Genomic DNA, 12,613 nt, shown 5'->3' with positions numbered 1-12,613 from the left:
GAAAGCTAATTTAATATATACATAAACAACATTGTTATTGTACCAAAAGAAAGGATAGGGGGTGGAATATTTTCCCTATAGGCAATGAGATCATGCAACAAATATATGCATATAAAATAAAAAGTTCTAACTTAATATTTCAAAACAAATGAAAACTGATCCAAAACATGAAATAATAATGTAAATCAGAATTAGAAAAACTCATTAAGTGATAGAATTCTAGAAAGACAAGAAATAAAAGAAAAATTCATTTCAGAAATAAACTAAAAGAAAAACAAGAGTGAATGCCTTAAGATAGAAAGAAAGACTATTTAAACATCAAGAAAAAATAAAATAAAATATTGAAATGAAGTGACAGATAAAGAACATAATTAAAGTGAATTGAGCATATATATGTGTCACCAAAGGAGAAAGTGAAATCGATGAAACAAGACAAATACTATAACATGAATTCAGAAAAATGTTACTAAAATTTTAAAAAGAAAAAAATCCCTCAAAATTACATATTGAAAGGACAGTACTTCTTAGGGAAAATTATGCCAGAATGCTTCTTTTGAAATGAAGCCCTGAAAGAAAAATAAACAACAAAATAATTGGACAAAATATCAAAATAATTAAGTCATTTAAAGGACAAAGGAAATAAGATGGTGATCAGATTTTTATTGATAATAACACAATGCCAGAGATAATGAATATTTTTGATATTCAGGGAGAGAAAATGTGAGTCAAATGTCATATGTCTATCTAAATGCATAGATAAGTTTCACACACAAACTGTCATAAACTTGCAAAATTGCTTTAGAAAGTACTCCTGAAGATAGAGTAAGGACCTTCTAAAATCCATAAAAGCAAAAGGACCAAAAGCAGAAATTGTAAAAATCAATTTTTTCAGAAATCTGGAAATTAACCATAGGTTTACAGCAATGTAAAGAGTGTTTATTCAAGAAAACTGGCTGAATCTCATTAAGAACAGAAAGCTTTATGAAATCTTAATTGGCTCTATACTCATCATCCTCTCCCAAGCTCTGCAAGTAGCTTTGAAAAACAAAAACTACACAATAAGTCATGATAGCTGTGAAAATCAGAAGGCCAGCAGCTGCTGGAGAAGACAACACAGGATAGATTCAGAGCTTGTTCTATGTAAACAGCTCTATCCTCAGGGCATTTGTGCAAAACCATTATAAGAATTATTTATAATCACAGCTGCCTGAGACAGCAATATCATTTGTGGCTAATAAGAGGCTGATCAAAATATTTAAAGGGAAAAACTAGGAAATAAGTTCCTTTAGGAAGTTCCAAAAAGCTCTAGAATATTCTCGGTGATCAAGAAGACCACAGACATGCACAAGACTGTGTGCATGCCCAGAAAAGGCACAAGAACATTCTGATCTCACCTCTGCCTGACTTTGTAGCTGATGCAAGCAGGAAGTGAAGATTAAGGCAACATTTTTGGAGATTAGAGAGACATCCCAACACACATACAAGCCCTTCTGCAAGGACTGGGAGACTTACTGGTTCAGGGCATTTAAGGGAATCTCTGTCTGGTCCTCAGCTGATCACTAAGCTAACCATGCAGAGACTTCATGGCCATACAAAACATGAATGTAGAATTTACCAAATTAGTGCAGAAAAGACACTTAGACAAACAGCAATAATAACAAAAACAACAGCAAACAAATGACAACAAACAGAACAACAACAACAAAACTCAGAAGAGGGGTAAATCTGACTTCCAGAGTTGCCACATTATAATATTCAAAATGTCCTGTTCTCAACAACAACAAAAAATTATGTTGAAAAACAATTTTCAACAGCAAAAAAAATAATAAACAAGAATATGACACCTACACGGAAAAGAAAAACAAAGAAATGAATAAAAACTGTCCCTGGAGAACCCCAGACATTGGGCTTATTAGCCAAAGACTTTAAACCAACTATTTTACATATATTGAAGGGTTTAAGGAAATCATGTGCAAAGAAACCATGAAAATGATGTCTCACCAAACAGAGGATGCCAATAAAGAGATAGGAACTGTGAAAAGGAAGAAAAAGGAATTCTGGAGTTGAAAATTTAACTAGAGGGGCTCAACATCAAATTTGAATGGGAAGAAGGAAGAATCAGTGCACTTGAAAATGGGGCAATTGAGATTATTCAGTTTGAGGTACAGAAAGAAAAAATAGTCAAGAAAAATCTCATACAGCCTTAGAGGCCTGTGAGATACCATCTAGCAAACCAACATGCACATAGTGGGAGTTCCAGAAAGAAAATAGACAGAGAAAAGAACAGGAAGAATATTTGAACAGATAATGGCCAAAAATCATGAAAACATTAATCTCACATCTGAGAAGCTCAGAAAACTCTAAGTAGAATAATTTCAAAGAGGTCCACACTGAGACACATCATGGTCAAGCTAGCAAAAGCAAAAGGTAAAGAATCTTGAAAAAAGCAAGAGAAAATGACTCATCACATACAAGGGAGCTTCAATAGCTGACTAATAACTGCTTGATTATCATAAATCATGAATGCTAGAACACAGTGGGATGACATATATAAAGTGATGAAAGAAAAAGGCTGTCAACCAATAATTCTATATCAAGCAAAACTATCCTTCAAAATCAAGGAGAAATTAAGATAGTCCTAGATAAACAAAAACCAAGACTATTTGTTTCTAGCAAAATTTCCTTATAAAAACATGAAAGGGAATACTTCAGACTGAAATGAAACAAGTACAGAGCTCTAGTAAAATTAACTACATAAATAAATATAAAATACAGTACAGGCAGGTTTTTTATTTGTAACACTTTTTTTTCTACCTAATTTAAATGAGAATAACATAAAGCAATAATTATAAAGCTGTGGGGATGGACTTATAGTATACAAAGATATAATTTGTATGACAATTATAGCACAAGGGAGGAGGGAGGATGTGGTATTATAGAGGAGCAAATATTTTGTATACTTTTGAAATTAAGATGATTTTTACATGAACTAAATTGTAAATTAATATGCTAATTGTAACTCAGGGAAACTACTAAGGACACAATTCAAAAGCAAAATTTAAAAAAAAAGCAAAAGAATTGAAACAGTATACTAGAAACATTTATATATATATATATATATATATATATATATATATATGTATATATAACACAAAAGGAGGAATAGAGGAACAAAAACGTCATAATACATAAGGAAAACAAATAGCAAAATGAGGGTTACTGAGCTGAATGGACAACTACACTAACAACTGAACTGTTAACAGTTTTTTAAACACATATATGATTTTTATTAAGATTCTGAAAAAGTAGGAATTTGCATGGCCTTACCCCCCAAAAAGTAGCTTCTTTCCAATAATAAATCTGTTGATTATTAACAGGCCTTTACCAATTTATTTTCTTATCTTCAAAAAAAAAAAATCTCTGCTCACTGTTCCTATTAGAAATTCATGATTTGTCAGTATCAATAAAATATTTTCTATGTTTTCAGCATTAAGAAAAAAAGGATGCTTAGACCTCTTTGTATACAACCTGAATGTTTTCCATCTTACTTGTCCTGTATCTTGATAGAATATGAAGAAATATCACTAATTACCTCAAGAAGTTGCTTTTGGGTTTCATGTATGACTTAGTCAAACACCAGCAAACTCAACATCTTATCATTTTATCAAAAAAGTGCACTATTTCATTTTGCACACTTTCTAAAATGTGCAACTTTAAAACAGAATTCCAGACACAATCACCTTTAAAATACATCTTTATTTTATAACAAGATTGAAAACTCTGAGAATGCTTGGTCAATTTTCTCTAGGAATCTTTGATATAATAGCACATAACCCTTTGAATAATACTCAGTTCCTTTAGTTACATCAGTAGGGAAAAGCTTCAGGTTAAAAAGATGGTAAAATTATTCTCAGAAAATAAAGTTTACAGTTTAAGTTACAATTACCTAAAGGTAAAATTTTTAGGAATATTCTCAAGAAATATTTTAATGCTGATTTGATCTTCTACTGGAACAAAAAATGGATGATTATATTACTAGACCACAAAATATGGAAATATAATTTATATTGTCTACAAATAATTCATATAAACTTAGTTGCAAACCTTAATTTTTTCTTTTTTTCTCCCCAAACAGATTTATCTCCAGCTACTTTAAGCATGTAAACAATTGTGAAAAAAAAAAGAGAACAACATTAAAGAAAAGATAATTTGAATAATGACTAATACAATGACGGGCAACTTTCAGCTCAAAAGATACTATTTTCCAACTTAAATTTGAGCTCTTATTATTAAAAAAGAATAAAATTTCTATTATATAAAACATTTCCACCATAAGGAAACAAATTGAGAACCTGAAATCTGATATTTGTTGATTCATAATACAGGAAGTTTTAAAACTTTTAAGCTATTGGACCCAAGTATTAGTTCTTATGAATTTATCCTAAGGAAATTAGATGAACTGCTTAACTTTGTACACAAAGATATTCATCACAGAAAGTATGCCTAAAATAGAAGACTGAGCACATAAATTATAGGATACTATACATTGAAATGTTAATTTGGTGAGAAAGAATATTTATTGGGATGAGAAATGTTTATGCTGTACAATTAAGTGAAAAAAGTAGGTTGTAGCACATGTACAGTTTGTGTATCATTGTACAAAAATATGCACAATTATACCTAGAAATATGATAGAAAAGTATAAGCTAAAATGGTAATTATGGTTATTTCTAATAAGGGTAATTACATGCACTTTTGTTTTCCTATTTTGTCAACTTGCCATATTGCTGTAATAAAAGTATATTCTTTTTATAATAAAAATAGTATTTACAAAATAACATGATGGCACTTTCTGTCATCTTTACCTCTGAAAGAAAAAAAAAAAAACTTAAGAAAAGCTGAGACTTTGTAGTGGGTGCTTTGATCTTTCAGAAGATTTTCATTTAAAACATTGGAAATACTGAGTCAAATTATACAACCATATTGTAAGTTATTAATTATATTCCTTCAAAACTTGTAGTTTGAGGTTAATTAATTTGTAACTGCTAACTTATCAAAATATATTTTTATTTTAAATATTTTGTGTGGATTTTTAAAAGATGTTATATATGTTTCAAATATATTTTCAATAGGCAAAGTGCAAGAGAAGAATTAGAAAAAATTAGAGAGTGGTTTTGTGGCATCCATTCAGAGAGCATAGCATGTGTCCTTTGCAACAAAAAGAAGAGAGCAAAATGACGTCTGTTTCCCCCTAGGAAATCCAAAGGGTTAGAAATGAGCTATCTAGATAGTTTGATGGCTGAGTTAAGGAAAGATGGTTAGCCTCCCAGAATTGATGGGAGCAAAGAATGTTTGAGTGCTTCCTATGATTCAGATACCAACAACTTACAACTTGTCTTAGGTCCTATCCAAAAAGACTTCCTGGAGGGGCAAAGCAAAATCAGCAGAGATAAACTGAAGGTAGTTCTGTATTACTACAAGCCAAGGAAGGAGTAACTTCCAGCCAGAAGTGAGATGCATTCACCCATATCAAAGAAGCTGTAACAGAGATATCCCCAAAGATGGAAAGCAGATCTCTGATGAAACCACGAATGAAATTATTAGTCAGTTTTGAACATATTTTAAGAGGGATATTGTTAATAACCAACACAGTATCAGTCAAATCTGTCAAGTCTTCTTACCCATTCATCTTCCTCAAGCTGCAATCCTGGAGCAGTTAGAAACTATTGGTGTGGAGTAGGACCTGTTGAGAAAACAGCAGATTTAAAGGACAGTAAGAAACAAATATAAAGCTGTTTTATGATTACATTCATAGATTGTGCTTCTTCAGGTAAACATTATTCACTGGGAAAAGAGTAGGATTGTTAGAAAAATACATGAATCCTTATAAAATTTAGATTTCATATAAACAATGTATAATTTTTAACTAGTGTTAAAATGTTGCATGGAATATTAGTATAATAAAATATTCACTGTTTAAATTCAAATTTAACTGAGATTTCAGTATTTTCATTTGCTAACTCTGTCATTCTTACATTCTTTGTACTACTTAATGCTTTTTGGACTGAAGGTCTTGTTTAATATCAGAAGCATTTCCCTTGCTTTTTGTTTTTTTAAGGATTTTTAAAAAATTTATTTTGATTTATTTATTTATTTTTGGCTGCATTGGGTCTTCGTTGCTACATGCAGGCTTTCTCTAGTTGAAGTTAGCGGGGGATACTCTTCGTTGGGGTACGTGGGCTTCTCACAGCGGTGGCTTCTCTTGTTGCAGAGCAGGGGCTCTAAGCGTGCAGGATTCAGTAGTTGTGGCTCGCGGGCTGTAGAGCGCAGTCTCAGTAGGTATGGCACACGGGCTTAGTTGCTCTGTGGCATGTGGGATCTTCCTGGATCAGGACTTGAACCCGTGTCTCCTTGGCAGGCGGATTGTTAACTATTATGCCACCAAGGATGTCTTCCCTTGCTTTCTTTCTATCATTTTCCTGGTATATTTTCCCATCCGTTTCTCTTTAGCCATCTGGATCGTTATATTTCATATACACAGTAAAGAACTGGGTTTTGATTTGTGTATTCCAATCAGACAAGTCTTTTCTTACTGAGTTAAACTCATTTAGATTTATTAATATGGTTACTATGCTTGGTCCCAATTCTGCCATATCATGTTATCATTATGTGTTAATATAAAGTTATTTCACACTGTTGGCTGTCCTTTTCCCTTTTTTTTCGTATTTTCTCAGTAAATAGAGAGGATTATCTTTTTATTCTAAAAGACCATTATATTGATTATTCTTTGGTTTACTCCCTATGGGGTTGCCATGGACTTTCTGCTGCTCTTAACCATTAGCTAATACCAGGTGGCCCACTCCACATGGTTCTGGCTCCAGGTTTTGGTAACTGCTACTTCACTTCAGGTGGGGGAGAGGAATAGCAAATTGCTGTTATTAGTGCCAGAGAACCCACTTTTCCTTGTGCTTTACTTATACCCAGATCAAACGTGTGTCCCTTTTTAAAACTTTTCCTAAACATATCAGATTTGAGAATGCCATACATTTCCTGCCAACCCTGACTGATACACAAAGTAACTCATTAAAAACAAACATAACAAAAGTCATCATAATGGGTGACTACAAAGAGAAAGAAGAAAGATCATTGAATATAGAAGATAATTCTGAAATACTTCTCAAAACTCAAAGGAGAAGTTAGAGATAAAAATAAGAAGATAAAATATAGGGTATGCAGATCATGGAGATGTGTTATGTATAAAATCTGTATTTTCAAAGAAAAGAACAGAGATGGTAAAAAAAAAAAATCAATCATGAAAGAAATAATAGGAAAGCTGACTTGAAGAAAAAAGAAATTGCAAATTGAAATGGACACAAAGTTCTAGGAAAAATATTGAGGAAATCTTTCCTTAACTTGCACTGGAAAATACTCTGCAGCCCTGACACATTATAGTGACTGAACATGGAACTCTTTCCCCAACAAATTCAAGGTCAATATCATAATTCTTCAAAATACTCCAAGAGCCGGCCTATTAGAAATTAGAAGATGGATGAAATTTTCTAGCCAACACCAAATTTAACATAAACTTTAAGGATTAGAAGACAAGGAAATATTATTTCTCCAAATATGTAGCCTGAATAAATGTAGCTGTCTATAAAATGTAGCCTTTATGTGACAAAAAAGTCTATAAGGGTAATAACCCTGCCACCTTGATTACTGTTTGCCAGCACCTAGCACCCTGTGAATGCTCAATAAATGTTCATTGGAGGGAGGGAAAAAACAGAAATGAGGCTGGCCTCAGAAATCTCAGTGACACTAAAATGTCAGAAGAAGATTGAGTAACATTCATGAAGAAAAAATAAACATGACCTAGTCACTCTGTAGACAAAACATTTCTCAGACATAGCAGGTTCAGAAAAGACCTTATCTAAATACGCTTCCTAAAGGAAAAAATCATAAAAATATGTTATGCAAAGAAAAATGTTTCAGATTAAAAATATATGTGTCAGCTCAGAGTATTATATATTATGATAGTAGTATAATTGTTGATCTCAGATTAATAAGCACAAAAAGTTTTATCCTAAGGAAATACTCACTGGTGAGCATGATGTTCAAGAAAGCACTAATTAGTATATAGAAAAAAATAAGAACAATGACTAGGCACCCTATTAATAAATATGCCATACACATATAATAGATTAATATAAAGTCATTATAAATGTATTTTCAGAGACTATTTAGTTGCCTACAAAAAATATTATAGTTTGATGTTAAGTGAAATGAGGATACAAAAACAACTAGGTGAGTTTTGGTTTCAGACTCTTCAGCATACTATCCTTCATTAGTTCCAAGGTAGTTAGATTTTCACACTTTAAAATCCTGCAAGAGACATCCATTTCACAGTTGATGGGATCTTATAATGATTTAAATATAATAATTTATTTATGACAAATGGAAAATAATAGAATTTGTTTACTTAAAGTCATTGATCAGATCTCAGTGATCTTTGTAACATTTCCTCCACACACATGAAATCCCATTAAATTTATAGTACTCAGTATGTAATGTTATTGCTGAATGACTGAAATAATTTGTTAATGAACATTCATTCCATCACATTTTTATGCTTCAAGAAATAACAAGTTCTTCAGCATTCTAATGCATTTTTTTCACAATCACAAACTAGAATTTTAGTGATAAAAATTACTAAAATTTTGAGAAAAATATAAGCAAAGTACAAACAAAATAGAATGATTTCCTGGAGAGAATGCTGTAAGCTGTGCCTTTAAAAAATGTAAGTGAACTGAAGAAGACTGTATTCATCCATTTGTCTCCAAATTTCACTGATTTTTCTAATTAGTTGGCGATATGGACCCAAATCTTTCAGAGACCATCAATATTATTAATTCTCATGTTTTTTTTAATGCTGACTTTTCCTACACTATGTTAAGTTTACAGCTATTGATTAACAGAACTATAGGGAAGATTAAAAAGAATTTTTAGAACCTAAATCTTGTGCTATTTTTGGAGAGAACTTGTGTCTCTGAAGTTTAAAAGAATACTAATGCAAAGTAATGTCTTTTTATACTAAATCACTTTGTTTTTTACTATGCTTTAAAATCTGGAAACAATGTTACAATCAAATATATTAGAATATATTACCTTCTTCCTATTTAATTGGGGGGAAAAAGCTATAAATATCCTCAGCCTCAAAGTCACATATAGTTTTGATCAGTATTTTGAGTGGAAACCTGTGAACCTAATTAGTTTGCCCTAAATGCATATAAAATAAAAATCAATATTAGCATCTTGACATCTAACCATCAGGTCAGGTTTATTTTGAATTTACATTAGAAACATGTTGACAAGAATGATTTGTTTAGTTTTAGGTAAAAGAATATCATCTTCACCAACCTGCTCAAAAAATACATGATGGCATACAACGTTTGATATGGAGTGGGTAGTAACTTCTCTATACTGTGTATACTACCTCATTTAAAATAAGACTGCAATATTAAAGCTAATTCTAGCACATATAACTGTTTTCATGTTTAAGATACATAGCATTCTTCAAATGGAGGAATTAACTTCTTAAGAACAAGACATGTCAACATGCTTTGATTACAGAAGACATCTTGATGGAAGAGAAATCACAAGAGTTTCAGAGTTGATCAGACATGAGTTATGTACCCTGGGGAAAATTATGCAGTCACTTTTAGTCTTGATTTCTTTATTTACCATCTAGAGATTATTATACTTGCTCATTAATTAGGGGTTGAAAGTTATATAAAGCCACATAGGTAAAATGCCTTATAACATGCTAGGCCTATAGTACATGCTTAAGCACCTTTTTTTTTAACATCTTTATTGAGGTATAATTGCTTTACAATGTTGTGTTAGTTTCTGCTGTATAACAAAGTCTATTTGCTATATGTATACTTGTATTCCCATATCCCGTCCCTCTTGCGTTTCCCTCCCACCCTCCCTATTCCACCCCTCTAGGTGGTCACAAAGCACTGAGCTGATCTCCCTGTGCTATGCAGCTTCTTCCCACTAGCTATCTATTTTACATTTGGTAGTGTATATATGTCAATGCTACTCTCTCACTTCAACCCAGCTTACACTACCCCCTCCCCATGTCCTCAAGTCTAAACGCCACATATGCATCTTTATTCCTGTCCTGCACCTGGCTTCATCAGAACCACTTTTTTTTTCAGATTCCTTATATATGTTTTAGCATATGGTATTCGTTTTTCTCTTTCAGACTTACTTCACTCTGTATGAAAGACTCTAGGTTCACCCACCTCACTACAAATAACTTAATTTCAATTCTTTTAATGGCTGAGTAATATTCCATTATATATAAGTGCCACATCTTCTTTATCCATTCATCTGTCAGTAGAAATTTAGGTTGCTTCCATGTTCTGCCTATTTTAAATAGTGCTGCAATGAATATTGGGGTATATATCTCTTTTTGAATTACGGTTTTCTCAGGGTATATGCCCAGTAGTGGGATTGCTGGGTCATATGGTAGTTCTATTTTTAGTTTTTTTTAGGAACCTCCATACTATTCTCTATAGTGACTGTATTAATTTACATTCTCACCAAGAGTGCAAGAGGGTTCCCTTTTCTCCACACCCTCTCCAGCATTTATTGTTGGTAGATTTTTTGATGATGTTAATTCTGACTGGTATGAGGTGATACTTCATTGTAGTTTTGATTTGCATTTCTCTAACGATTAGTGATGTTGAGCATCCTTTCATGAGTTTGTTGGCAATCTGTATATCTTCTTTGGAGAAATGTCTATTTAGGTCATCCACCCATTTGTGGATTGGGTTGTTTGTTTTTTTGATATTGAGCTGTATGAGTTGCTTGTATATTTGGGAGATTAATCCTTTGTCAGCTGCTTCATTTGCAAAATTTTCTCTCATTCTGAGGGTTGCCTTTTCATCTTATCTATAGTTTCCTTTGCTGTGCAAAAGCTTTTAAGTTTCATTAGGTCTCATTTGTTTATTTTTGTTTTTATTTCCATTTCTCTATGAGGTGGGTCAAAAAGGATCTTGCTGTGATTTATGTCATAGAGTGTTCTGTCTATGTTTTCCGCTAAGAGTTTTACAGTGTCTGACCTTACATTTGTGTATAGTGTTAAGAAGTGTTCTAATTTCATTCTTTTACATGTAGCTGTCTGGTTTTCCCAGCACCACTTATAGAAGAGGTTATTTTCTCCACTGAATATTCTTGCCTCCTATAGCAAAGATAAGGTGACCATGTGTGCGTGGGTTTATCTCTGGGCTTTCTACCCTGTTCCGTTGATCTATATTTCTGTTTTTGTGCCAGTACCATAATGTGTTGATTACTGTATCTTTGTAGTATAGTCGGAAGTCAGGGAGCCTGATTCCTCCAGCTCTGTTTTTCTTTCTCAAGGTTGCTTTTGCTATTCAGGGTCTTTTGTGTTTCCATACAAATTGTAAACTTTTTGTTCTAGTTGTGTGAAAAATGTCATGGTAGTTTGATAGGGAATACCCTGAATCTTTAGATTGCTTTGAGTAGTACAATCGTTTTCACAATGTTGATTCTTCCAATCCAAGAACATGGTATATTTCTCCATCTGTTTGTATCATCTTTAATTTCTTTCATCAGTGCCTTACAGTTTAAAACCAGGCAAAGATGTCACAGAAAAGGAAATGTACAGGCCGATATCACTGATGAACATAGATACAAATATGCTCAACAAAATACTAGCCAACAGAATCCAACAGCACATTAAAAGGATCATACACCATGATCAATTGGGGTTTATCCCCAGAATGCAAGGATTCTTCAATATATGCAAATCAATCAATGTGATACACTATATTAACAAACTGAAGGATTAAAACCATATGATAGAGGGGGGGACCTTGAAGATGGCGGAAGAGTAAGACACGGAAATCACTTTCTTCCCCACAGATACATCAGAAATACATCTACACGTGGAACAACTCCTACAGAACACCTACTGAAGGCTGGCAGAAGACCTCAGACCTCCCAAAAGGCAAGAAACGCCCCACGTACCTGTGTAGGGCAAAAGAAAAAACAGAGACAAAAGAATAGGGACGGCACCTGCACCAGTGGGAGGGAGCTGTGAAGGAGGAAACGTTTCCACACACTAGGAAGCCCCTTCGCGGGCGGAGACTGCGGGAGGCGGAGGGGAGAGCTTCGGAGCCGCGGAAGAGTGCACAGCAACAGGGGTGCGGAGGGCAAAGCAGGGAGATTCCCGAACAGAGAGGATCGGTGCCGACCCGCACTCACCAGCCCGAGAGGCTGGTCTGCTCACCCGCCGGGGCGGGCGGGGCTGCGAGCTGAGGCTCCGGTTTCAGTTTCGGACGGAGCACAGGGAGAGGACTGGGGTTGGCGGCTTGAACATAGCCTGAAGGTGTTAGTGCACCACGGCTAGCCGGGAGGGAGTCCGGGGAAAAGTCTGCACCTGCCGAAGAGGCAAGAGACTTTTTCTTCCCTCTTTGTTTCCTGGTGCGCGAGGAGAGGGGTTTAAGAGCGCTGCTTAAAGGAACGCCAGAGACGGGCGCGAGCCACGGCTAAAAGCGCGAACCCCAGAGACGGGCGCGAGCCGTGG

This window comes from Stenella coeruleoalba, assembly GCF_951394435.1.
Source record: "Stenella coeruleoalba genome assembly, chromosome: 19".
NCBI classification, from domain to species: Eukaryota; Metazoa; Chordata; class Mammalia; order Artiodactyla; family Delphinidae; genus Stenella; species Stenella coeruleoalba.
Note: the sequence above shows the minus strand (reverse complement) of the source record.